The sequence below is a fragment of the Fundulus heteroclitus genome, unplaced genomic scaffold (genome assembly GCF_011125445.2).
Source record: "Fundulus heteroclitus isolate FHET01 unplaced genomic scaffold, MU-UCD_Fhet_4.1 scaffold_294, whole genome shotgun sequence".
Lineage (NCBI taxonomy): Eukaryota > Metazoa > Chordata > Actinopteri > Cyprinodontiformes > Fundulidae > Fundulus > Fundulus heteroclitus.
The window spans coordinates 110,398-136,783 of NW_023396704.1; the positions used below are offsets into that span (position 1 = coordinate 110,398).

General features: G+C 43.3%; 1 protein-coding gene across 1 annotated transcript in view; it reads left to right on the forward strand.

Moving 5' to 3' along the window:
• The window catches only part of LOC118559483 (NACHT, LRR and PYD domains-containing protein 4-like), a 58,568-nt gene that overhangs the window by 16,098 nt on the left and 16,084 nt on the right, over window positions 1–26,386 (forward strand). The gene's annotated exons all lie outside the window — the stretch shown is intronic.

The following is a 26,386-nucleotide window of genomic DNA, read 5'->3' on the forward strand; positions in this document are numbered from 1 at the left end:
TAAATAAGGAGATGGAGATGAGTTGTTCCTATTTTTAATTGCAAAAATCTCATTCTGTTGGCAAATAATGTTATTTATGTGCTCAAATCAAGGACAAATACACTAATTTCAAGAAAATTTGAAGGACATTGGATAATTGTGGTTTAAAAAGCAGAGAATAGGTTGTTTTTTAATTACAAATGTCTACGGATACAAAAACAAAATGCAAAATAAAAGGATACTGGACAAAATAATCAATGTCATAATGGAGCTTAAAATCCTTTATCCCACGAGCAATTTAGTGTTTAGGGGGGGGGGGGGGGGGGGACTGGAATGCTATACAGCATTCTCACTTATTGTGTTCCTTCAGGTCTTGATTATTATTCTGTACATTTTTCAGCATCTAACTACTCCTTCAACCGATTTAAACAAAACGTTCAACTCGTTCATGACATTACTGCGGTGTCTTTGGGTAATTATAACTTTTTTATTATTTAAAGGCATACTATGCAACATTTTTCAGTTAATTAATGTGTTCCATACCGTTTTGGATGATTAAATGAGTCATTTCAGGTCGAACAAAGGTTTTCTCGGCCGCCCTGGGGGTCTGTGGGGGAAATACCGTACTTGCAATTGCAAGAGCTCTCGGCCCGCACACACAGAAGTCTCGCTTTACGGCGAGAACTCCATGTGTTTTTGCCCTGCCATTCACTATATGCGAAAGCAACAACAAAGAACCGCGTGTTAACGTCAAATTAACATGCAAGCATATCGAGTTTTATTATTATTATTATTTATTTATTTATTTATTTATTTTATGTTGGCGAGACGCTACCGCCGCGGCGGCGGCTGCGGCTTGGCGAGGCGGTGGCGGTAGCATCTCGCCAACATAAAAAATAAAAAATAAAAAAAAAATAATAATAATAATAATAATAAAACTGACGAGGCGGCCGTGCTCGCCAAGATAGCGCTGCGGTAAGCTTGATGTTCATACCTTCACTGTGTTAGTCATTGTTTGTACTGCTGTTTTTTTCCACTTTTCGTTGCGTTCCCCTGTCTGCTAAGCTCAAAACAACCGCGCCTTACGACAGTGCACTTTTACTTTCGCCCTCTGGGGGGAGCCTCGCTGGAAAATCAACCCCGGTTGCATAGTATACCTTTAAAATATTTAACTTTTTGTGAGTTTTTTGCTCTCATTGAAATTGAAAGGAGAATTCTTCAAATATGTCAGCTTTTTGACAGCTTACTGCTGTTCGGGAGTAGCATTTTGGAAAAATGATGAAACAGGATCAAACTTCCATCCCCCCAAATGAGGCACTTTTCTACATCGTCGCTACTCCTAAACCGTTTGATGTACAGGCATGACACTTTCACACAATCATGATCAGACCCTTCTGGCACTCACAAAAAAAGAATTTTCTTGATAACTGATACGGTTTTGCCACAGGAACATTTTGTTCTGGAGTAACAAATGTGCAAAATCCTGAAAACGCTTTGGGCCTGCATCCTTCCACATGATGCACTTTTTTACATCGTCGCCATGCCTACACCAATTTTTGTACAAATATAAAATAAGCACCACAGTCCTCAAAGCCTGCTGATACTCACGGTGAAATAATTGGTTTGATATCTCTTATACTTTTTCAGCTATAGCGATTTGTTCGGGATCCTTTTTAGAGCATTTTTGCATTACCACAAAAAAAACCTTTATATCATAATTCTTTGCGCCTTTATAAAAATATTTCCAGCAAAAACCGATAGCTTGTCTTGTTCCCCTATCCGTTACAAAATAAACGCAGAAAAAAATACGTCTCTAGCCTTTATGGTTTTGCCGCAGGAACAATTTGTTCGGGAGTAGCGAATGTGCAAAATCCTGAAAACGCTTTGGACCTGCATCCTTCCACATGATCCACTTTTTGACATTGTCGCCATGCCTACACCGATTAATGTACAAACATAAAAATAAGCACAGTTGTCCTCCAAAGCCTGCTGATACTCATGGTGAAAGAATTATTTTGATTTCTCATATAGTTTCTCAACTAAACAATTTGTTCGGGACAATGTTTCAAGCATTTTTGCATTTTCGTCAATATTCCCCTTTATTTCATGATTTTTTGCGCCTACATTGAAATATTTCAAGCAAGAACCGATAGTTTATGTTGTTCCCCTATCCGTTCCAAAATAAACGCAGAAAAAGTTACGTCTCTAGCCCTTACGGTTGACGAAAAATCCAGAGTTGTTCGAGGCAAAGTGATGCCATTTTATTCCAACTCTAGCTCTTCTGACCCAAAGGCCGTTTCTCAATTCACTCAAGCCCGGTCTTGGCAAGAACACAGGAAGATCGGACTTGACGAGAACGCGAGCACGCAGCATGTATTGTGCATTGGAACAGAAGTATACTCGTGTACTCGTGACGTCATCACACCCATAGTTCTTGAGCATTTTTTTAACATTCAAAACTACTACACCATCATATCCTTTTTTTTTAATTTCTAAAAAGTCTAAAAAATATCTAAAAATATAATACAGAACTGTGGGTATAAAACCAGCAATAGCGGGAATTTATTTGTTGGGAGTTGTAATTGTTGTAGTTGTAGAGGCGATTGAATCTTTTTAAAAGATCAGCACTTTGTAGAAGCAATACGAGCAATATTGCTGTTGCTTCGGTCGTTGGTGAGCTTTACCAGCAGGCTGACGAAGAGGTGATGCAGTTGAGGAGGCAAATCCGAACCAGGAGAAGATTGATGCAGCAGAGGAGGCTCAGAAGGCAGGCTTTGCTCACCCATCTATTGCCAACTGGTAGGCATTTTAAGATTGACAGCCTATTTCCTACTTTTATCTTTAAAATTACGTCTCTAGTCCTTACGGTTGACGAAAAATCCAGAGTTGTTCGAGGCAAAGTGATGCCATTTTATTCCAGTTAGAGCTCTTCTGACCCACTTCAGATGTATCGCGTCACATTTATCTCATAAGTTACGCAAGCAAAATAAACATATTTGCATGTATGTTAAACTATTTTTGGGCATGGTTTATCTGCCGTCGCGCGAGAAACTGCCGCTTCGAGAGGAGAAAATCGCTCTCCACGCGTGCCAGCACCTCCCACGCACATTCGGGATCTCAACGTGTGCCTGATCAGTCGTCCACCAGCGTGGCCGCTGGATAGATAGACGGCCACGCTGGTGGACGGCTGCGCGCTCTAAAGTGTCTCTGCGCTCGGACTATTTTCTCCTCGCCGTCCGTCCGTCCGTCCGTCTTCTTCCGCTTATCCGGGGTCGGGTCGCGGGGGCAGCAGCTTCAGTAGGGAGGCCCAGACGTCCCTCTCCTCAGCCACTTGGGCCAGCTCCTCAGGAGGAATCCCAAGGCGTTCCCAGGCCAGCCGGGAGACATAGTCCCTCCAGCGTGTCCTGGGTCTTCCCCTGGGCCTCCTCCCGGTGGGACGTGCCCGGAACACCTCACCAGGGAGGCGTCCAGGAGGCATCCTGACCAGATGCCCGAGCCACCTCAACTGGCTCCTCTCGACGTGGAGGAGCAGCGGCTCTACTCTGAGTCCTCCCCGGATGACTGAGCTCCTCACCCTATCTCTAAGGGAGAGCCCAGACACACTACGGAGAAAACTCATTTCAGCCGCTTGTATCCGGGATCTCGTTCTTTCGGTCACGACCCAAAGCTCGTGACCATAGATGAGGGTAGGAACGTAGATCGACCGGTAAATCGAGAGCTTCGCCTTTTGGCTCAGCTCTCTCTTCACCACAACGGATCGGTACAGCGCCCGCTTCACAGCAGACGCTGCACCAATCCGCCTGTCGATCTCCCGCTCCATCTTCCCCTCATTCGTGAACAAGACCCCAAGATACTTGAACTCCTCCACTAGGGGCAGGATAGACCTTACCAGGGAGGCTTAAGAGTGTGATTCCCCTGTAGTTGGAACACACTCTCCGGTCCCCCTTTTTAAATAGGGGGACCACCACCCCAGTCTGCCAATCCAGGGGAACTGCCCCCGATGTCCACGCAATGTTGCAGAGCCGCGTTAACCAACACAGCCCCACAACATCCAGAGCCTTAAGGTACTCAGGGCGAATCTCATCCACCCCCGGGGCCTTGCCACCGAGGAGCTTTTTAACAACCTCGGCAACCTCAGCCCCAGAGATGGGACAACCCGACCCAGAGTCCTCAGGCTCTGCTTCCTCAATGGAAGACGTGTTGGTGGGATTAAGGAGGTCTTCGAAGTATTCCGCCCACCGACGCACGACGTCCCGAGTCGAGGTCAGCAGCACACCACCCCCACTGTAAACAGTGTTGGTACTGCACTGCTTCCCCCTCCTGAGACGCCGGATAGTGGACCAGAATCGCTTCGAAGCCGTACGGAAGTCTTTCTCCATGGCCTCTCCGAACTCTTCCCACGCCCGAGTTTTTGCCTCGGCGACCAGCCGAGCCGCCTGCCGCTTCGACTGCCGGTACACATCAGCTGCTTCCGGAGTCCCACAGGCCAAAAAAGCCCGGTAGGACTCCTTCTTCAGCTTGACGGCTTCCCTCACCGCTGGTGTCCACCAGCGGGTTCGAGGGTTGCCGCCGCGACATGCACCGACAACCTTGCGACCGCAGCTCCGACTAGCCGCCTCAACAATAGAGGCGTGGAACATGGTCCATTCAGACTCAATGTCCCCCGCCTCCCTCGGGACGTGTTTTCTCCTTGCGCAAAGGAAAATGTGTTTTTACAGGTTAAGCGGAGACAAACCTCGTGTGTAAGCCACCTCCTGATTGGGCCTTGCAGAAACGATCACACAGGAAGTAGTGTCAGGAAGCCTTTGACTGACAGCTTGTCATCCATAAATGTTAACACTTTGTTTTTACTTTATATTACATATACAGGAAGATAAAACAGCTAACTAAATAATGGTACATTTGTGATTGCTTGTGATATTTTTTTCTTATTATCAGTGCATATTTAAAAAAACTCAGAGCTGCATGTTAAATATAAAAAAACAAACTTTTACACTCACTAGTACTACATATTATCGACATCCGTTTGTTATATTTTGCAACACTTTCTGTCTACATTTAGAATTAAGCCGGCTGTAAGAATTTGAAACAATGTTTTGGTCTGAAGGAACTTTTAAGTAGTTCACCTAAATTTAATTTAATTCAATAAACTGATCGAACTCTATAACTCTATCTTATTTCTATAATGTGGAGTTAAGGACAAGATTATTTTCTCATCTTGATGCAAACCAGGTGGAAGCTCCCATAGAGGGTTCGGACATAACGCTAGTCCGCTCTGCTTTTCTGTTTTTTACATGTTGTGCTGTCTTCTGGGTCCTGCTGATTTGCAAAGTAAGATGGACTGATCCAATGTAGTGGAAACTCAAGGGTGGATCCCAGGACACATATTTTAATAACCAACTCTTAAGATACTTAGACTTAGACAACTTTATTTGTCATTTTGTATACACAGACTGCGTACAGAATGAAATTTAGTTGCATACAGCTTGTAAAATTGCAGTAAAAATTAAATTGCCGTATCAGGGGCACCAGTGATTTAAAAGTGATCAATTTAAATGTAGACAATGCAGGAGAAGTCACAGTGTACAGGTGAGTATTTTTAAAACCATTTGTATGTGCAGAAGTGATTGTGCAAGGGAATTTGTGCAAGAATACAACTTGTAATTTACCGTAGATTTAAAATACAGTATAAGGTGCAGCACTGATTTAAAAGTAAAACAATTGAAATGTAAACAATGCAGGAGAAAGTCACAGTGTATAGGTGAGTATTTAAAAAAAAATTTGCATGTACAGAATTTGATTGTGCAAAGGGCATTTGTGCAAGAATGCATTTAAAAACTAAGAGTTCGGCAGCCTTTGTAATGCTAGATGGAGATGCAATGATGCAAAATGTGCAAATATGCAAATGTTGTGCATTGAGTTTATGGGTTATAGTTCAGTAGTTCAGCAGCAGTTCAACAGTCTGATGGCAGCAGGGAAAAAGCTTTTGCAAAACCTGGTGGACCTGCAGCGGATGCTGCGGAACCTCTTCCCAGAGGGCAGCAGGGAGAATAGTCCATGGTGGGGGTGTGAGGGGTCCCTGATGATGTTTCGGGCTCAGGACACGCAGCGCTGAGATGAAATGTCTTTTATGGAGGGAAGAGGAGCCCCGATGATCCCTTCTGCTGTCCTCACTACGCTCTTCACGTTCTTCCAGTCGGAGGCACCGCACCCTCCACACCACACAGAGAGACAGCTGGTCAGAATGCTCTCTATGGTGCTTCTGTAGAAGGTTGTGAGGATGGGCGGGGGCAGGTGGGTTCTCCTCATCCTCCTCAGGAAGTACAATTGCATCTGTGCCCTCTTCACCAGTGACGTGGTGTTCACAGACCAGGTGAGGTTGTCCGTGATGTGCACCCCCAGGAACTTGGTGCTGCTGACCACCTCCACAGCTGAGCTGTTGATGAGCAGTGCAGCGTGGTGAGGCCGGTTCTTCCTGAAGTCGACGATGATCTCCTTCGTCTTCTCCACGTTCAGGATCAGGCTGTTTTCTCTGCACCAGCCCACCAGCTGCTCCACCTCCTCTCTGTAGTCCTGGTCATTGTCGTCTCTGATCAGGCCCACCACCGTTGTCGTCAGCGAACTTTACGATGTGATTGGTGGTGAACCTGGGGACGCAGTCGTGTGTCATCAGGGTGAGCAGCAGGGCGCTCAGGACGCAGCCCTGAGGGGAGCCCGTGCTGAGGGTGATGACATCAGAGGTGTTCTGACCGACCCGGACTGACTGTGGTCTGTTGGTGAGGAAGTCTAGTAGCCAGTTGCGAAGGGGTGTGCTGAAGCCCAGATGTTCCAGTTTTCCCACCAGATGCGGTTGGATGATGGTGTTAAACGCCAAACTGAAGTCAAGGAACAGCATCCGCACATGGGTGTTCTTTTCCTGCAGGTGTGCCAGGCTCAGTTGAAGAGCAGAGGAGATGGCGTCCTCAGTGGAGTGGTTCCGTCGGTAGGCAAACTGGAACGGGTCGAGTGTTGGGGAGACTGGAGACGATGTGATCTTTCACCAGCCTTTCAAAGCACTTTATCGTGATGGGAGTCAGTGCAACAGGCCGGTAGTCGTTGAAACGGTGACCTGAGGTTTCTTCGGCAGCGGAATGATGGAGGCAGACTTAAAGCATGCTGGCACTGTGGCTTGGTCCAGCGAGGAGTGTAAAATGTCTGTGAGGACACCAGCCAGCTGACCTGCACACTCCTTGAGCACCCGCCCAGGTATGTTGTTGGGACCTGAGGCCTTCCGCGGGTTGACTCTCCTTAGAGTCTTCCACACGTCGGCAGTGTCAAGGTGGAGGACCTCCTCTTCCTGATGGGGAACAGCCTTCACTGCTGGAGTGCTGTTTAGTGCCTCAAACCTCCCAAAGAAGTTATTCAGTCCGTTTAGAAAGTCAGCATCAACTTCACCCACCGGGGGGAGGGCGTGTTGTGTTCAGTGATTGCCCGTATGCCTTTCCACATGCTCCTGGTGTTGCTGCCATCATGGAAAAGCTCCTGGATTTTCCGGCTGTGGTTCCGCTTTGCTAACCTGATGGCACGGTTCAAGTTGGCTTTCAATGTCCTCAGTGCCTCCTTGTCACCAGACTTGAAGGCTGAGTCCCGTGCTTTTAGTGCTTGACGAACCTCCTCAGTGATCCAGGGTTGTTGATTCGCTCAGGTGATAATGGTCTTTGTGGTGCTGACGTCCTCAATGCATTTGTTGATGTAGGCTGACACAGTCATGACGTACTCATCAATGTCAATCTTGTCCTCATAAGTTGCTGCAGCTTTGAACATGTCCCAGTCAGAGCACTCAAAACAGTCCTGGAGCGCCTCCATGGCTCCCTCAGTCCACACCCTCACCTGCCTCACTACAGGTTTAGCTCTGATCGGCAGGGGCCTGTATGCAGGAATTAGCATAACAGAGAGATGGTCTGAAGAGCCCATATTGGGGGCGGGGAGCTGCCTTGAATGTCCCTTTAATATTTGTATAAGTATTAAAGGGACATTCTAGTCCCTTTAATAGAAGTCCCTTTAATAGAAGTCTAGAGTGTTCTCTCCCCGAGTTGCAAAATCCACATGTTGGCAGAAATGAGGGAGAACAGTTTTCATATTTGCCTGGTTAAAATCCCCAGCAATGATGAAAACGCCCTCCGTATGTGTAGATTGCAGCTCAGAGATAGTCCGGTATAGAACACTCATGGCCTCTTTTGTATTAGTGCTCAGAGGAACATACACCGCTGTTAAAATAACCACAGTGAACTCTCTAGGCAGACAAAAAGGTCTGCTGCTAATAATTAGGGTCTCAATGTCCGGAGAGCAAAAACTTTTTGTTTTTCTAGCATTTTTACACCAGGTGTTATTGATGTAAACGCAGAGTCCGCCTCCTCGGGTCTTACCGCTGAGCTCTTTGTTCCTGTCGGCGCGGAAGGTGGCTAGCCCCTCCAGGCTAATGCCGTAGTCTGGGATTGTTGAGTTGAGCCATGTTTCGGTCAGAATCAGAGCGCAGCATTCGCTACTAGGGATTTTAAGGGATTTTAGCAAAAGGAATTTTCTTAAAAACATAATATGTGCTAAAATAATATCTATATTGAACACATTTATATAAAAGGAGTTTTATGCAGTCCCCAGGAACTTGGGGCCCTTAGGCAACCACCTAGTTTTACTGAGTGGTAAATCGTTCTCTGAAATGAGCATCCAGATCCGTTATGTTAACAATTAAATAGTCAATAAGACTATAAGGTCTCCACACAAGTCTCCACTCCTTCAGCAATAAGCATAATTCAAATAGGAGCCTGAATCAAAATTATTTAAATACAGAATCAGTAAAGCTTTTGGTGCACTTTATCATGGATTCAACTGAAAGTGCATCCAAACCTTGAGTGATTGCAGTATGAATAAGGCAGTGTATGAACTGGGCTTTATAAATAATTTTGTGTGCCAGTCTACTGTGTATTTGTTTTTATTAATTTACAAAAAAACTGTGACAATACTGTGATCCCCACTCTACCCAAGTTAAAAATAAAATAAAATTAACTAATATGAAGACACATTAATAGTTCATAAGGGTTAGATTTAAATCATTACATTAACTCGTAAGTTTAAAAAGAACAACTTTATCAACCTGTTACATGTTCAATTTATTTTAGCACAATGGGGAGCAACGTTGTGAACTGTGAGCCATACACAAAACTACTATTGCTTATTTTCCACGGTAATTCAAATAACATTCCATCTATCTTTAAAAATCTGAATTTCTAATTAAATCTGATGCACAAGGTAGGATACACAAAAAGGGCCTATCATAAGCTCCTGTGGAAATGTTTAGGGACCTTCTTTAAAGCATTAGCTTTGCCTCTGATTTTCCTGGAACCCAAGCAATCCTGCAAGTTTAATATTTTCTATGGTCTTGCATAACTGGGATGATAATCAATTAAAATGTCCAAATAAATCCAGGGATGTCCAAATAAATCCAGGGCTGCTAATGTCTGAATCAGACATTAGCAGCCAGAAAATAGTGCATTACTTATGCATCATCTCCCCTTCACCCACCAAAAAAGAAAAGTTACTGTATTAATCTGTTTAGGTTGCTCTGAGTCTATCAACAGGCTACGGGCAAGAAGCTCACACTCTGGATGGATCATCAATTCATCACAGTTTGAAGTACTTACCTTTGAGCATAATTATTTCAGTTGGGTCCAAATATGTCATTGTTCATTTATAGGCTACTCAGCACCTGACAAAGCTGAAGTCACATATTCACGACATAGTAGAAAAAGTTCTGTAGTATCACTCTCAGCCTCATTTTCAAGCAGCAACTGCACCTCAGCCTGTTGCTGTTCATGGAGTGGACATGGAAATTCAGGGACCACTATTGCACCATCCACATGTCCATCATACTCAGCAGCAACGTCCCAGTCAAGGTCAGGCTCTTGGATGTCCTTATTAAAACAAAAACAAAAACAAGAAAATTCAGCAGTTACTGCACAAGTAAATATTACAATAAGTCTTGTGTTGAGGTATGTGACCTAAAATGATACACATTCTACACAAAGGTTTTTGTTTAAGGAAAGTCCCCTGACATGTCGGTCACATTATACCCTGGAAGAGTTACAGTAAGATTGGAGCAAGGGACATGAACATTAGTTTGGAACACGCATTTTTTTTATGATGAGGTTACTAGCAGATCAAAGCAGATCAAAGCTGCAATCAGGAATAAGGTTTTAAGCATTTCACAGAGTGAAATCACATCTCACCTTCCCTGCTAGGAATATTTTTTAAAACACAATGAAATTAACATGCATGCATTTGGACAGTAGAAGGAAAATAAAGGGCATCGTGTAACCTAACAATTTAAACTCCCAGCTGAGGCTGAAACTATAAATCTCCCATATAATTTGTTAGCTTTTATAACTTTGTAGCTTGAGATACTAATCTAACAAGTAGAAATAAATGAGGCCTCAGTGATTCCCACAGCTATCACAGTATTCATTTGTGTACTGTGATACAGTCACTATCATTTCTATGATGATATATCTTAATATTACAGTTGCCATTTATGAATTTATATTACAGTTGTATAGGCAATTTTTTTTTAATTTTTGGTCTGCAATGGGGCAGACCAAAAATGAGACAAAAACCTCAAGATTCTTTGGCTGATCCATCGGGTAAACCATCATTCCGGTATGCCAAAGCTGCTTCGGAGTTAGATTACCCCCCGTTCTAATTGGATAGTTGTTCCAGCCTTCCACAAAAGCCTCCAGGTCTGCCTTCAATTTAGCAAGGATGCTCACGTGAACTGCAAAAATGTCCTCTGCAAAGGAGAGGAAATGTTAATTATTTGTTGTTGTTTTTTTTTTTTTTTTGGGGGGGGGGGGGGGTTCATACACTTTTCATTAGTCTTTGATGCTTTTCCAAGTGTGATACTCCAGTCAAGTACTGTTGAATAATATTCTACGTAAGATGTTTGCACAGCATTATAACTTAAGCAAAACAAACCAGAAAAGATAAAGGGCAAATCCGTCCCTTATTCCTAATCATGAAACTAACCCCTGGAGGAAATATCAAGAAGGTGATGAGTCTCTAGGTTGTGTAGTGGGCTGTAGTATTTTGAGGTCACACAAGTTCTGACATCACGCCACAGCCATTCATTCCTACACACTCAGAAAATAACAATTATATTTAACTTCAAAGACTTGTCAGATAATAAAATATCAGTATGGTTACAGTCAACATTTTTCTGTAATTGTATCTGAAAGACATGCAGAAGCTTGAAACCTTTGATTGTGGACACTTTTTCCAGGGATCAAACTTCCTTGATCTGTTTTTCACACACTGTGAACATGTATTGGGCTATTTCAACATTCTCTATTCCTTGGTCAGCTCTGACCCTGCAGCGCATTCACTGAAGATCCAATAGCATGATTAGGAAATTATACAGCATAAAACTCAGGCAAATTATTTACATCATGTATGTCTGTGTAACTTAAGGTGAAGATTCTAAATATGATAGATCTTGACCAGAACACACATAACCAAGTTAGATTCTTCTCCTATTTTTAGCATCAAAACCTGAGAATATCCCATGATTGATTAAATAAACAATTTACTACATTTGTCTACAGGTAGAAACTGCAAAAGATAAAATGTCACACTGATGTATGTCCACTTAATAAAACATTCAGATTTTTTTAAAGAGATAAAATTAATGTTTTATTAGTTTATGCAGATATGTCAGCTAGGCTACCATCTGTACTGGGATAAGTGGATGGTGGTGTGTCTAACCCGAGTTTACAAGTTTATCTACGACTTCTTTAGCATTCTTTTTGAATGGGAACTGGGTAAATACAATTTCTGACCATTACAGTACATTGAATTAGCAGATTACCTTAACACTGAAAGTTTGAGTGCCATCTCTAAATGTGAATATCTTTAGTTTAATAAAACCAATACGTTTGCTGTCACTTACATGCAAATCCTCGAATGTTGCTGACGTATCTCTATCCATTACTTATCGTCGAGGGGTGAATGTCAATACTGCAATGCCAAAATGAACCACACACATGCACAAACAATCAGAGAAAGAGAGAATAATTTAAGCTGTGAAAAGCACAACAAACATCGAAATACAAATTAACATTAGAGTTAGTGTAACTGGTTCACCCTGCGTGCCTGTTTGAAGAAGACAGACTGCGATGAGTCATTGTACAATTTGGTCCAAAACACCTTCCTGAACAAGAAAGTAACGTGCAAAATAAAGAATAATTAATACAAAAAGTCTGCTAACCTAACCGTATCTCCACTATGAAACAACAATGCAGGTTAGCTTATTGTACATTCAAACAACACACTGACTTCGACTCACATCTGCCATTTAACACTCAGTAGATAATCAAAATGCATTCTCGTTCAATAAGAGGTGAGAATATATCATATCACCTATGAACTGTAAATTAAACAAGAAAAAATGTTTTTTATATCAGGACCCAAAGTTGAACACGTCTTACCGCTAACAGCCGAAAGCAGCTTAAACCGGCCCTTGTGAGCATGGGGCTACGTGCCTGCCTGCTAGAGCTGTGTCAAGTGCAGTAGGACATACTCATTGCTCTGATCTAACAGCTATTAACACAATAAAACCTGCTCACGTAACATTAATAATTTATTTGGTGGAATTTGAAGCTTAATCTAAGTCATATTATTAACCTGTTACATTAGCATCGGTTAGCATCATCACTGAAGCGCCGGAGTAGCTAACGCAGCAGACAGCAGTCAACATTTTTCTCTCGTGCCGAAATATTGTAACTGCTAACTATATATCCCTGAACAATTCGACCAAATAGAATGATGTAATTCTATGGATGTTTATATGAAGATAGCACTACTCCATGAGGAATAATTGTGCTTTTTTGGGGGCAAGAAAGGTTGTGAATTTCACTTACCCCACGTAACATAAACGTTGGAAAAGCCTCCGCCATTGTCCCGCCTCCAGGCGTCGGTCCTCCCTTATGGATGGCGAGCTGTCAGTCAAAGGCTTCCTGACACTACTTCCTGTGTGATCGTGCCTGCAAGGCCCAATCAGGAGGAGGCTTACACAAGAGGTTTGTCTCCGCCCAACCTGTCATTTTTCTTCGCGCGAGGAGAAAATCAGTCCGAGCGCAGAGACGCTTTTGAGCGCGCAGCCATCCACCAGCGTGGCCGCTGGATAGAAAATCATACGCACGGTTAGATCCCAAGCGTGCGTAGGAGGAGCTGGCGCGCACGGAGAGCGATTTTCTCCTCTCGAAGCGGCAGTTTCTCGCGCGACGGCAGATAAACCATGCGCAGAAGTAGTTTACATACATGCAAATATGTTTATTTTGCTCCCGGGAATTATAACATAAATGTGACGCGATACAGATACTGCTCCTACTGTTTCGTTGATCCTAGTATTAATTATGCAGGAGCCACCGTGGAGCATCTGATTAAAATGCAGACATGATGAACCGGTCCAGAGTTTTATTGAAGTTGTAACATTGAAGTTATGAAATTGTGGTTTCTATAAGTAAACAGAATATAACAGTGCCTCTTAGAAACATATGCATTGTGACTGCAACATTAACTGCAATCTATGGCTAATCATATATGAACACACATGGCAATGGCTAAATAGACACTACTACAAATATATATACTACGCCGTAAAGTAAACATATTATCCACTTAGAAGCCTCATCTCCATTTTTACCTGGCATGAAAGGGTTAACACTTCACTGTTTACTACTCTTTTACTGTAATTAATTTACAAACATAACTTTACTCCACACAACACTCTGCCATTGGAAAAATTTATTTTCAAATTTATTTATATTTTAAGTCTCTGAGACTAACTAAATTCAAACCTGCTGTCAAATGATCGTCCTTATTGGAACACTTTGATTTAATGTAAGATTGTCCTTTGTTATTTATTTTATTATTTTACTTTAGTACTGCTTTGTTATTATTTTATTTCAGATACATTTCCACTGTGTAAGCTGTGTGACGTTTATTGTGTCTTGTTTTTTAATTATTTTAGGGTCTTTATTATTTATTTTGCATCATCCACACTCCATGAGCACCCACCCCGGTATGTTGTCGGGACCTGGGGCCTTCCGCAGGTTTACTCTCCTTAGAGTTTTCCATACGTCAGCTGTGTCAAGGCAGAGCACCTCCTCTTCCTGATGGGAAACAGCCTTCACTGCTGGAGTACTGTTTAGTGCCTCGAGCCTCCCAAAGAAGTTATTTAATCTGTTAATTAACCTGTATCCTGTTCCTGTTGGTGCCTCCAGCTGTCTGTGTCAACTGCCTGCAACTCCCTGCAGATGACTGAGTCACCCCAACATGCTGCTGGCTGGCTAAGCTGCAGCTGTTCCTCCACCAACCTCTCCCTTCGGTCACAGTAACTGCATCCCCCTGCAGCACAAGGGTGACGGGAGAGGGCATCGGCATTAGCGTGCTTAGCTCCAGCCCAATGGACAACCAAGAAGTTGTACGACTGCAGCTCTTCCAGCCACCGGGCTACCTGACCTTCAGGTTCTTTAAAAGACACCAGCCATTGGAGAGCAGAGTGGTCAGTCCTTATAGTGAAAGGCAGGCCACAGAGGTAGTACTCCGACGGAGTGAGGCCAGGGCCGTTGCAAAGGAGGCGCCATGGACCATTATGTCATCCAGATACACCAGACACTCTTGGTGAGGGATGTCAGCCAGCACCCGGTGCATCAGCCTGGAAAAGGTGCCGGGTGCATTGCACAGCCCAAATGAGAGCAGTTTAAACTGCCAAAGTCCCCGTCCTGTGCAAAAAGCAGTCTTTGGCCTGGCACTTGTTAATAGGGGAACCTGGTAATAACCACTGCGAAGATCCAGGGACAAGAACCAGTTAGAGTCTGACACCAGGCCAGTGACTCATCAACCCTGGGCAGTGGATATGAATCCTTTTCTGTCACCCCATTCAGCAGCCTGTAATCAGCACACACGCACCACTCTCTCCATTCTTTTTGGGCACCATGACAACGGGGCAGCTGCTCAGGGACTGTCTGAAGGCTCAATACTGCCAGCTTGCAACATGTCTGACACTGCCCTGTCGCATGCTTCCTGACGGGCCAGGGGGAGCCAGTGTGGCCGCATTTTATCGGGAATGCATCTCTTGTCAGAATGTCATGCTCCAACAACCGAGTCCGCCCCACCTGGTCTTCACTCAGTGCAAAGCTGTCCTTAAAGTCCACGAGCAGTTTCCACAGTTGTTCTCGCTACTGGGTGTCTAAACCCCTTCAGTTCTCTGCCCAGATCTCCCGCACCAAGATCACAGATGCATCTTCTGCCACATGAGGTGCCCAAACTGGGGTTATAGGGTATGTAGATGCGGGGGCTGTTGTGGCGGCCATCTGTTTGGTCTTAGGTAAGATGTGCTCAACAGCTTCAAACTGAGGTTCAGTGAGACAGACCACAGGCCCCAACAGAACTGGATTAGAAACTGTGGGCAGCAATGGAATGAGAGGACTTTCCTTAAAACTTCATGTCCCCCCTCCCAAATCCAACTGGCACCTCACAGCCCTTAAAAAGTCCAATCCCAATATGCACATGTCCTGCACCTCTGCTATCCACACAGGGTGAGTGATAGACCGACCACCTACATTAACAGTCATTGTCCCCCTCCCCTTCATAGGTGCCATGTCCTCTGTGACCGTGTGCAGCTGCACTGAAGTGGGCTGAATCTGAGTGAAGTCTGACATCACATTAGGTCTCACAAGTGTTACTGTGGCACCAGTGTCAATCAGGGGATGTAACAAAAATCCCCAAGAGTTCATTTCTGGGGAAGACTGGGACAGGGCCCCCTGTCGATGTTGCGGGACCCGACTGCTGTCGAAGAAGGGGTGGAGGCTCAGCAAGGGCCTGCACTGCCTCCTCCATGCAGGCCCCATCTCGTTTCCCTAATTCTTGGCTGCTGTAGGACACCCCCTGAGAAGATGCCCTGGTTGGCCACAGCCCTAACAAAGGACAGGGGATGCGGAGGACTCCCGCGTCTACTGCAGTGATGCTGCTCAAACCATATACGCCAACTCTGAGACCCAAGCAGGTTTCTGCTGGTTCAACTCCACCCCCTCCGCAGATCCACATGCCGACGGTTGTCCTCTCTGATCATCTCCAGCTGCTACTCCAACCAAACACTCCCTCTCCATTGCTAAATCCAAAGCATCCTGAAGGTATTTAAGCTGGACCTGCAGACACAACTCCTGGGGTGATAAAGCTCTGATGAACTGATCTTTCGCTAATTCATTCTGCACACCTGACTGCATGTGTGCATACGCTCTGCATGTGAGGCTCTTATGCAGCGGTTCACCTGGCAACCTGCTCCTGAGTTTATTTTTAAAGATGTCAGGCTGCACAAATTGTCCAAACAGCCTGTTTAGTGCTCTGACTAAGGCATCATAGTCTTTTCTGTCCTCTCGACCGAGCAGCAACAGGCAGTCCAATGCATCATCTGGTAGGCAAAGAGCTAGCGGCAGGGCGTTATGCTCCACTGTCCATCTTTCAGCCTGTGCCAGCAGCTCAAACTGTGCATGGAATGCCTCCCAGCTTGACCTCCCGGAGTACTTGTGCGTCTTTAACGTAACAGCGATGTTATGGGTGCAGCCAACGTTGCAATAGTCCTGGGCGGCACCATATTTGTCGACCAGATCTCGCGGCGCTCCCTGGGACAACGGGGTTGGCGAGCGCAGCTGCGCGCCGGCACCCAGACCTGCTTCAGTAGCCATTCTCGCCACGGAGCCGTGCAGGGAAGCCTTCGCCCGATCCATTTTATTAAGCTCCACACTCCACGCCTCACTGTCCTCTCTTTCCAACTTAACACTCTCGCGGGGAAACGTGCCGTCCATGACGCTGGTACAGGCGGTGGTGGCGACATGCTAACAGCGCTCACCCGGCTCCGCTCATAGTGGTTTACTTCCAACACCAATGTAATGATGCCCACACTGCAGCTGTAGACCCGTCAACAGGGGTTTATTAGAATTAATACTAGCTGCAATTTCCTGAGGCTCCAGCTCACGCCTCTAACAGAACTAGTGTATTGTACTTCTAGCCTTGCTGCTAACACCAACACACTCACCCCCCGCTTCCTGGTCCTTGTCCCGCCGCTCCTGATCCCCCCTCCACATGACATGACAGACCTATCACATGTGTGCAACAGCCAGCAGTGTCAGACAGGGGAAGCCCACAACACTCATACACAACAATAAGGGTTACAATGCAACTCATGACAAAGACATAACAACAAGGAACCCTAGCAGAACCAAAACACAAAATCGTTACTATATATATATATATATATATATATATATATATATATATATATATATATATATATATATATATACAGGGGTAGGACAATGAAACTGAAACACCTCTCATTTTAGTGTGGGAGGTTTCATGGCTAAATTGGACCAGCCTGGTGGCCAATCTTCATTAATTGCACATTGAACCAATAAAAGCAGAGTGTGAAGGTCCAATTAGCAGGGTAAGAGCACAGTTTTGCTCAAAATATTGCAATGCACACAACATTATGGGTGACATACCAGAGTTCAAAAGAGGACAAATTGTTGGTGCACGTCTTGCTGGCACATCTGTGACCAAGACAGCAAGTCTTTGTGATGTATCAAGAGCCACGGTATCCAGGGTAATGTCAGCATACCACCAAGAAGGACGAACCACATCCAACAGGATTAACTGTGGACGCAAGAGGAAGCTGTCTGGAAGGGATGTTTGGGTGCTAACCCGGATTGTATCCAAAAAACATAAAACCACGGCTCCCCAAATCACGGCAGAATTAAATGTGCACCTCAACTCTCCTGTTTCCACCAAAACTGTCCGTTGGGAGCTCCACAGGGTCAATATCCACGGCCGGGCTGCTATGGCCAAACCTTTGGTCACTCATGCCAATGCCAAACATCGGTTTCAATAGTGCAAGGAGCGCAAATCTTGGGCTGTGGACAATTTGAAACATGTATTGTTCTCTGATGAGTCCACCTTTACTGTTTTCCCCACATCCGAGAGAGTTACGGTGTGGAGAAGCCCCAAAGAAGCGTACCACCCAGACTGTTGCATGCCCAGAGTGAAGCATGGGGGTGGATCAGTGATGGTTTGGGCTGCCATATCATGGCATTCCCTTGGCCCCATACTTGTGCTAGATGGGCGCGTCACTGCCAAGGACTACCGAACCATTCTGGAGGACCGTGAGCATCCAATGGTTCAAACATTGTATCCTGAAGAAGGTGCCGTGTATCAGGATGACAATGCATCAATACACACAGCAAGACTGATGAAAGATTGGTTTGATGAACATGAAAGTGAAGTTGAACATCTCCCATGGCCTGCTCAGTCCCCAGATCTAAATAGTATTGAGCCACTTTGGGGTGTTTTGGAGGAGCGAGTCAGGAAACATTTTCCTCCACCAGCATCACATTGTGACCTGGCCACTATCCTGCAAGAACAATGGCTTAAAATCCCTCTGACCACTGTGCAGGACTTGTATATGTCATTCCCAAGACAAATTGACGCTGTATTGGCCACCATACTAATAACTTATTGTGGTCTAAAACCAGGTGTTTCAGTTTCATTGTCCAACCCCATATATATATATATATATATATATATATATATAAATATATATATATATATATATATATATATATATATATATATATATATATATATATATATATATATATATAGATAGATAGATAGATAGATAGATAGATAGTGTCATGGTTTAAGTTGTCTGGCTTCTTTCTTGTTTTGTAGTTCACCCAGCTCTCCCTCCCACAGCCATTAGTCACACCTGTTGGTAATTATTCAGTCAGATGCATTTCACCTCCTAGTCTCCCTATTTAAGCCTCCCTCTGTCTCACTCTTGTGCCGGTCCGACTTCAGTCACCACCTCTCCATGCCAGTCCTCGTTTTGCCCTTGAAGATTTGTTCCTCTCGTTAAGGTTAGTCTAGCCGGTCACTCTAAGGACTGTTCCCTCTGTGTTTCCCTGGAGAAGTTTCTGCTCTGTGTCCTGGTGTCTCTAGAGAGCTGCTCACCTGACTAGCCGCCCAGGAGATACGCTGCTCTGTGTCAGTGTCTACTGAGAACCGCTACTGGTACCACTGTGCTTCCTGGCCACTGTGGTCGTTATGGACTCTAGCTCCGGGCCGTCAGCTCCTATCGTCACCTACACCTCTGATCCTCTGCAACCCTGACCCTCCGGACTTTATCATCCACCATCCAGCACCTCTTGTTAATAAACTCTTTAAAAACCTTCAGTCCCGTGTGCGCGTCCTGAGTACACCGGTAAACAATCATGACAGAGATAGATAGATAGATAGATAGATAGATAGATAGATAGATAGATAGATAGAGTGCGATTTGCAAAAAAACCAGAGGGGGGATAATTTCAAAAGTTGTATTAATGAAACAAATTTGTATTAATAATGGTTAGCTAGCAGGTGCTCTTTCAGGTTGCTAGCTAGATCCAGTAGGTTAGACTTTTGTTTTTAAACTTGCGCCATCTACTGTCGGGACTCAGGAGTGGGTATTAATTTACTTTAACCGCTTTGAGCAGAAAATGTAATAATACTCTTTAAATACAAACAACAAAATTAATTTACAAATGTGAAGGACACAAGACATGTATTAATATCAATTTTGAAAAATCCATCATATTCAGGGGTTAAAGCAAAAACAATCAATTTGACTGAAAACATTTTCTAGTCAGCCCATATATTCCCGGGCCGTGGATGTCATGCCACCTTAGTAACCTCATTTGCTTATTGTAACAAGTCCACTTAAACCAAATCTGACAGTTCCATTGACAATTCCTGTATCTCTCCCACCTTCCAGCTTCAGAGCCTTTGCCCCATCAAGGACAGCCCTCTGCATAATCTCCTTCACTTTCCACATCCACAAGATCACCTGGTTAACTTTCATATTTGCAGCATCAAGCAAGTTCTTCCTTCGCACTTTTGCCAAACATGTCCACTGTCCACTCACCTTTCCACTTTACAATTTCAAAACCCTTCATAAACTGCAGCTAGTTCAAAAGACAGCAGCTTGCATCATTACATCATCTTCTTCACACCTGTACATTAACTCTACTGTAACATTCAATATAAATCAATCCTATATACTCTGTGTCCCCACCTCTCGCTCATTGACTGCTGGAGATGGTCAACAGCCCCTCCACGACCTTCTTTGTTACAGAAAAGCGCAGGTGGAATAATATTTATGATTTTTTTTTTTACTTTTTCCGAATCAGACCCAGTCAAACCGGGACATCGTTTCCCATTCCGACCCTCCTTCTTCTTAAAAAAAAAGCACATCATGCTAAATTAGCCGAGCTACAGCGTTACTCTTTCAGTTTTAAATAAAACATAACAGCAACAGACACACTTACCGAGGGAAGTTGTTGCCAGCTGTTTTATGCACTGAACTTTCTGACCTGCTGGTTTACATAAAATCCAAAGAAAACCTTTTACTACCGCTACTTTCATTCATGCATCTGTGGTCAGTTTGAGATTTTCTTTTAAAAGTTAAAATGATTGAACACCAATCAACCTCAGACGGGTAGATTTCCGCTTTGCAAAGACCCGCTCTACTCTCCTTCTGATTGGCTAATGTCCTAGCTTTGCCAGATTTCATTGGTTAAGCGCAGCTTCTGTTTAAAATCTTGAATAAAAAGTCTACACGGAACATTTTGCGCTCATTTTCCAAATGACGAATGTCCTTCACAGCGACGGAGAACATTAAACCCCTGATAATATTACTTATTCAGATAAGAAGGGGGAGGAATGTATCCCCCCCAGGGATAAAACACGAATGACCAGAGGGGGGGACGTCACAACCAGAGGGGGGGAAAATCCCCCCCATCCCCCCCAGCAAATCGCACCCTGGATAGATAGATACAAACTCCGTATTATAATGTTCTACATTACTATAAAATTATGTAATTAACTTGAACACAAAATGTGTGTTTTTACTAAAAATGTGTTTTATTGCACAGTTAAAATTATCAATTGAGATTTTAGCGCCCTCTGGTGGACATATCATAAACAACAGAAGACCTCGTCATTGTAGTAGCATTATAGTTGTATGTGTTTTACAAAAACCAAACAGGGAATAGAACAAAGAACATTTAACAAAGCCAAGGCATACATTATTATAATACATTTATTAACTACATACAGATCGAAGATGTGTATTTCTCTTCCCTTATGAAAACAGAAAGAATGATGTAAAGCATTTTGATTGGTTCATAGGGCTTAAAACCGAAGATCTAGGCAATTTAATTACACATCTTTTTGCCATTTCCCCCACTATTTTCGGGTAAGCATTTACAATCTGAAAGACATTGAAATCAGCCAGTGAGTAGACAGTTAGATATTACAGGTTTTATGAGACACATTAATACTTACATTGGATTCCATGCACTGATTTAACCCAAAGAAGCAGAAATCCTCCTGTGTTGGGCACACACTTCCCTCCTTCACAATCAGTTCAACAGATGAACGATTTTGGTTAAATTGTGGTTTTTGTGAGGTTGAAAGTGAATGTCTGGGAGACCTTTTTAATTGATTGCACTATAGTCCAAAGCTTTTAGCTTTATACACTTTCTGTGAATGCTGCTTATGCAGTTCTGTAGTGATACCTGATGTAATGTACAGGGGTTAAATAAAGTTTTTTTGGAAGAAAAAAAAGATGAATGATCCTCACTGCATGAAAAGTGAGATTTTCGTCCCCGTAAACTACCACAGATCTCCCTCATTTTTGGCAGTTAACGACAATTTGCAACCCGTGCTTGTCGCCGTTTGTCAGTGCCACAAATTGTCGGAACCGGACTATGACGTATGTGGAGAGCGATCAGCTGTACTAATGGCCCTAATTAGCATATGAATGCAGCGAACCCGCGCGGCTGGCCAGGTCTGTCTTGAATAACCTACTCAGTATTGGCTGAAACCACTATTTTCAAACAATTAAAATCGCTCGTGATTGGCAGCAAAACCACACGTGGCCAGGCCAGGCTTGAATGTTCTTACTCGTGATTGGTTGGCATATATATTCATATATATTTATTAATATATATATATATATATATATATATATATATATATATATATATATATATTCATATTATGCTGTATATTCATGTGTTATCCTACACTACTACACTAGTATTAGGCTACCATCAAAGACATGAATGAATTTATACAGGAAATGAACATTTGCCAGGAAGATGTTTATGCAAAGAAAGAGCTTTATTAAAACAAACACAACTATATACAACGCGAGGATCTGCCCACACATGTGTATCCAAAAACTACAACTCCGTGAACTGTCCGTTTGCCTCCTCGGGATTGTAGGTAAATGCTGGCAGCATTTTCTCCGAGGCAGGTCCGATGTGCAGACGCCTACTGTGCGTGGCTCTGTACTTCGGTGTCGCCTCTAACCGGGACTGCAGCTTCACACAGAGTTCAGAGAGATCCGGTGTTGTGCGCAATTCTGTTCCCCCGTGAAAATCTGTTTCCCCCGTGTCGGGAGCGCGCTTTGCAGCAGGTTTTCCCGGCGCTTCTAGTTGATTTCTCGGTAAAAGAAGTCCTATAATCATGTCGAGGTTGTAACATTCAGTTTAATCGGCAACTGTTTACAAAATTGTAAAATAAAACAAAACAGCGTAAGAAGACCTCGTTTATTTATTTTTATTTTACAATTTTGTAAACAGCTGCCGATTAAACTGACTGTTACAACCTTGACATGATTATATGAATTGTTTTACCGAGAAATCAATTAGAAGCGCCGGGAAAATGGCTGCAAAGCGCATTCCCGACAAGGGGGAAACAGATTTTCATGGGGGAACAGAATTGCGCACAACCCTACGAAATGACGGCGGCCGTACAATCCATCCAGAGACTCCGCCAACGACGCCATCTTCTTCGCCAGACATGAGGTTGATGGTGGCGGACTTCCAGAGTTCCACTTCCTCATCCGCCTGCACACTCTGCCTCGATTCCAGCAGCTGTAAAAAAAACAAAAAAAACCAAAAAAAACAATGAATCAGTACTATGCGATGGGATGCACTGCGTATGGACACAACACATATCAATGCACCTGGAAAATAGTCACCAAATAAAGTCTTACCCTCTTTCTTCTAGCTCGACTCCGAGCTGAACTCTTGGCAGCTTCAGCTCCTGCGTACCGTCTCATAATACGTCTTACAAGCGGCTGGAAAACAATTAAATGAGAGTGGTATGAATAAAAATCAAACGCAAGTCACAGTAACAAGGAAGGAGAAAACAGTAAAACAAGTCACTTACACACAATGTCGTCTTTATCAACATCGTGTAAATCTGGACTTGCATATATTGCTCAGAGCAAATAGGAGGTCACCGCCTCATTATGAGGCGAGATTAGTCTGTGAAAACAAAATGTACAGTTATGATCGGTATCTATCCGTATCTATTTCCTTTTACCGCAGAATGAAAGCATAGTCTTTAAATCTTACCCTTGCTCCAGTTCATAGCGCCTGCAATTTGTCTCCGAGTTGTGAAGACGGCGTCCTGCTTACTGTGAATCACAAAAAATACACTTTAATAAAGCTTGTTCTTGCAAGTTGAAGGCAAGTTGAACGCGAGACGTCGTCCAGCCATTGATCACTTACCAGCAGTTGTGGTTTTATTTCATCTTCAGGCTCAGAAGAGGACATGAACACACAGTAGCGGAGCGCTCAGCACGTTTTTTTTTTCTTCTTCTTCTTCGTCTTCTATCATGGCGGATCGCAAGCAACTTTAAGGTGCATACCGCCACCTACTGTTAATGAGTGTGTAGCAACACTGTTTTACATCTATTAAATTCTATTTGTTAATTTTGTATTCTGAAGATAATAAATAATAAATAAATAATGCTTTCCTTAATCTATAAATATCCTTTATATTTCCTTTATTTCCCAATTATCCTTTAAGACACCATTCTTGGCCTGTCCTTTTATTCCCAACAAGTTTGTAAAATTGTTGAAGTTACATTTTCATCCATACTACTTTTAATTTTCATCCAATATACTAAACCTAATTTCATTCTTCTGAATTCCAGTGGAGTTTCTCCAGTCTCTACTAAAAAGAGCGTTGATAGGTGTTGTTTTCACTGCTCCTGTGCATATACGTAAAGCCCTACTTTGTAATCTATCTATTCTTTGTAATGTTGTTTTAGCTGCTGCTCCATAATAAAACTGCCATAATGTATTATTGATCTCATGAGAGCCTTATATATGTTTAATAATGATTGTCTATCTGCACCCCAATTATTTCCAGCCACAGCCTTCAGTAAATTTATAACATCTAACTAAATAACACATTTTACGAAGTGATCAGTCCACAAGTGAAAAACCAGGAGACTTGTTGATGAAACTTCTGGCCATGATGCTTTTGTCATGGCAATCAACCTTCAAGATTTCTGACAATGCCATCACATCACTTCTTCTGTGCATCAAGTCTGTGAAATGTGGCTCTGTCTTGCTAAAGGCGAAACCTCCCCCTGCAACACTGATTTGCGTTTGTATAGCTCATTTACATGTTAAAGCCTCCCCTAGAATTAGGAGGAGGGGGGTCATGGGGGGACAACTGCCACGTCAATTTCTGACAATTCATGGCAGTTTTCGGTGTTGACTGCAAATTACCGTGAACAGCCGTTAACCTGAACTTCAACGACAATCTACAGTGCCGCATAGTGACGAAAATCACACTTTTCATGCAGTGCCTGGTCCAACATGTAACTTAGCTAAACAGAAGAAAATTACATTATTTCAGTAGAATATTTACACAAATACAAAGATATACAAAAAGAATAAAAAAGTCAGAAAAACAAAATATTGTCTACCGGAAGTTATTCTGTCCGCGCATGCGCAAAGGAGCTGATGGAACGGATCGTGCTACCGGTACGGATTGGAAAGTGACATGTGCTTCTGGGTCACCTGGACCTTCTGCGCTCTGCTCACAACCCAGAAGGCTACCTGACGCCCTGCGCCCGCCAGCTCCTGTTTCCCTGAATCTGCCAGCTCTTGCCATCATCTCCACCGCTCCAGTCTGTAACTATTCAATGGTCTCCACCTCCACTATCAATCTCCTTCAATAAACTGCTGAAAACGATGCTCTGTGTGTGGCTGAATTCGGGTTCCACAAATCAGTTCCTTGACATAAATTTATTAATTTATTTTTATTAATTTATATTTAATTAAAAAAATAAAAGATCCTGAATTCCATGAGCTTAACAGGAAACGGGCACTATACAGAATACACTTCCAGTGGATGAGGCCAGATATAGACTCTGTGTCTCTGTCTCTACTTTAGCTAAATTCATCTGCATTTACAATTGTTGATATTAATAGGGGCCTGCTCTTGCTTATTTCTGAAGGCCTGCCTTACCCCGGTTTAAGATTTTGTAGTAAAGGAGAAACAGATTATCCTAGGCAAACATTTAAAATATGCATATTTAATTCATTTGGATTTCCAAGAGACAAAAAACTTACAAGCTAGTTTGTTACCCATGTCCTTCTCCCAGGCATTGCAGCTTCTTGTCTAACATCTTCTTTGCAAACCCATCTTTTTATCATAGTGACTAACCCCTCCCGATTAGTTTGGGGGCTTTAGGCCCAGACACCGTGGCTCCAGGCTCAATCTGCTCTCAAAACAAGGAAGCTATTCTTCTCAAGGTTTTCATCCAGTAAAACTGATTTAGTACCCAACATGTCCTATCAGGGGTCAAGCCAAATGATCTCCACAACCATAAAATAGCTTTCATATCATCCTGTGAGTTGTGTGCTTTCTGCCTCTGAGGGAAGACACAGTTTAGAGGCCAGGAGTACCTTATTACTTTCCATACAAATGCCTGATTGATATAACAATTAATGATATTTTCCACAACCCAATGCAGACTAACTTGGCCCTACATTAGCTAAGATTACTATATTGACGTATCAGTTTCTCAGATTTACCAAGTTGTTGGGTTGCTTTAACCTGCTCATTACACAGCCTTGTGTTCTGAAAGCAGTCCAGCTTAGCACAGGTTCTGCAACATGTTGCTGCCACTGAGAAACCTCAGGTCACCGCCACCGTCGTCATCATCAGCCTTGGCAGCTGTTGACGGCCCTGCCACAGACATTTCTGTTATTTTTGCACATTTGGCAACAAGTGCTTGAAAAGCAAGTTGTTGTTTTTATTCGCAAAGTTTCTCTGAACCTTTTCACTTTTTCTCCATCTCAGCATCATAAATTACACGTAAGTGTAGTTTATTTATAATGAACCAGTTCACAACAAAGGGCAACATAAAGACGTGTAAAATCAGACAGATCCATCAATCTTTCCAAGGAGA